The sequence below is a fragment of the Triticum urartu genome, chromosome 7A, assembly GCF_056163025.1.
Source record: "Triticum urartu cultivar PI428250 chromosome 7A, HENAU_Tu73, whole genome shotgun sequence".
NCBI classification, from domain to species: Eukaryota; Viridiplantae; Streptophyta; class Magnoliopsida; order Poales; family Poaceae; genus Triticum; species Triticum urartu.
Window position 1 is genome coordinate 64,520,621 of NC_141879.1, and position 2,449 is coordinate 64,523,069.

The following is a 2,449-nucleotide window of genomic DNA, read 5'->3' on the forward strand; positions in this document are numbered from 1 at the left end:
ATTGTATTTAAACTTGTGTTTGCTTGTTTGGTATGTCTAGTTTGAGCTTAAATTGCCCCTATATTTTTCAAAAATATAACCTAGAAAATCAAATAAAATGAAAGATAAGGATGACGGCTTCCATATCCCTCCATCATATGGCAGATGGCGATCCGTACATCATATGGCGGATGGCAATCACGGATCTGCTAGAGTTGCTCTAAGTGACTAGAGGTAGCATATCATCTCCTTTTATATCCCAACTTAATTTTGTAAAGATGGATATATGCTGAGGTCATTGCTTATGCCATGCATGATGCATAATCATAGTAGATAGATACAAGCAGCCTATGTACAACCGTCGCTGCATTGCTTCTATCTCTCTGGAGCTGTATCAGTAACATTCTCCCACCCGTCGCTGCTTTTGCTAATGTCGGCGTCAGTCCAAGTGGTGTGAACAAGGCAAGATATCGCCAGATCCTTTCCATGGAGAAGAGGCGTGCAGCCCGCCATTGCTGACCATGCACAACCACCGCTCTTCCCCAGCCATATAAATACACCAACCAGCAGACACCCAGTTCACGAGCAGTTTGAGTTCATCCTCCAAGAAACAACAAAAACCTACGGCGATCGATCCATCTCATTCTCGAGAGAGCGAATTTGACTTGATCTCAGCCAGGATGTTGCAGCAGCCAGCGCCGGTGAAGCTCATCACGGCGTTCGGCAGCCCGTTCGCGCACCGGGTGGAGGTGGCGCTCACGCTCAAGGGGGTGCCATACGAGCTGCTCGTGGAGGACCTGGCCAACAAGAGCGAGCTGCTGCTCGCCCACAACCCCGTTCACCAGTCGGTCCCCGTCCTCCTCCACGGCGACCGCGCCGTCTGCGAGTCCCTCCTCATCGTCGAGTACGTGGACGAGGCATTCCACGACGTCGACGGGTCGGCGCCCCGGCTCCTTCCGGCGGACCCCTACGAGCGCGCCACGGCCCGCTTCTGGGCTGACTTCATCGCCAACAAGTGCTTGAAGCCACTGTGGCAGGCGATGTGGACGGACGGCGAGGAGCAGGCGCGGCTGGCGAGGGAGACCAAGGAGAGCCTGTGGGTCCTGGACGCGCAGCTGGAGGGGAAGCGGTTCTTCGGGGGCGACGCGCTCGGCTTCGTCGACCTCGCCGCATGCACGCTGGCTCACTGGCTCGGCGTGCTGGAGGAAGTCGCCGGGGTGCGGCTGATGAAGGACGGCGAGTACCCTGCTCTTCGCCGGTGGGCCAGGGAGTACACCTCCGACGAGGTGGTGAGGCGGTCCCTGCCGGACAGGGACGAGCTCGTCGCCTACTTCACCAAAAACAAGGAGAGGTACAGGTCGTTCATGGTCAAGGCAGCAGCAGCGGTGCAGTGAAGCGGTAGTGAGTGACGCGATCGTCGCAGCAGTACAGCGAAGCAGCAGCCACATCAGAGCTTATGCTACAGTCTATAAATACGCAATGTATTTTTTTAGATGTACGGAGTACTAAATAACTAATAAGCATGTATTTTGTTCTACACCATAATCATGCATGGTTTGCCAAACTTTCATCAGGTGGTAGATTCTCAATATGCCTCGTGTGTGTGTTTTCTTGCACAACTTCGTCACAAGGGTGTACTGGTCCATTTTGTCCCACAGACATTGCATAATAATCTTCTATTTTTAAATAGTTGCAATCCACTAACTAATTTCTCTAAGCATGCGGTGCTTTCACATCAACAAACCATGCGTGTCCGCCACGTCATTAATCTCCCATCCCACTAACTATTTTTCCCATGCATGCAACCCTTTTCACATCAACAAATCATGCCTGGTTGCCAAATCATTTATCATCACATTATAATTAATTCCCATAATTATTCACGTCATCAACCTAATTTTTCATGTTTTCAGCCTATCATCCCGACATCCCTCGGCAACGTCTGGGTTATCTTCTTGTTTATGGATGATTATGCTAATATAGCTGCCACAAAAAGACACTGAAAACTTGCGATGGGCCGAGTTACTTAGACTAGTGAAATGCATATGTTTCTAATCTATATTAATACCTCTATAGTAGGGAGTAATATATGTGTGGAGTCATGTAGTACTTCATTTATTAGGTTGTAGATTCATCTTGTCTTTGTATGTGATATGTTACTCATAGTGTGAGTAACTAGATATGTTACTGAATTTGTCTATCTCCCCACATCATCTTTTTTGCTTATGTGTCATCAATTTGTCTACCTCCCCACATCATCTATGGGTAGTCTGAGGAGGGGAATTGTAGACAGGGTGGTCCTTGCACGGGAGGGTTTATTATTTCAATTTAGCTACTTTTCAGTCAGCTGAAATTTCACTTCTGGGTCAGTCAAATTTGTGACCATTGGATTTTTCTGTAAGATCCGCGCTGCGTTTTTTTTCTGACATGTGTTGTCTGTTGTGTGGGCTTCTCTTGTTTTTTGACTGAC

The 2,449-nt window shown here is 48.6% G+C and overlaps 1 pseudogene; it reads left to right on the plus strand.

The window, feature by feature from the left end:
- Positions 1 to 542: 542 nt before the first annotated feature.
- On the plus strand, positions 543 to 1,543 carry LOC125520918 (putative glutathione S-transferase pseudogene; annotated as a pseudogene).
- Positions 1,544 to 2,449: the final 906 nt, after the last annotated feature.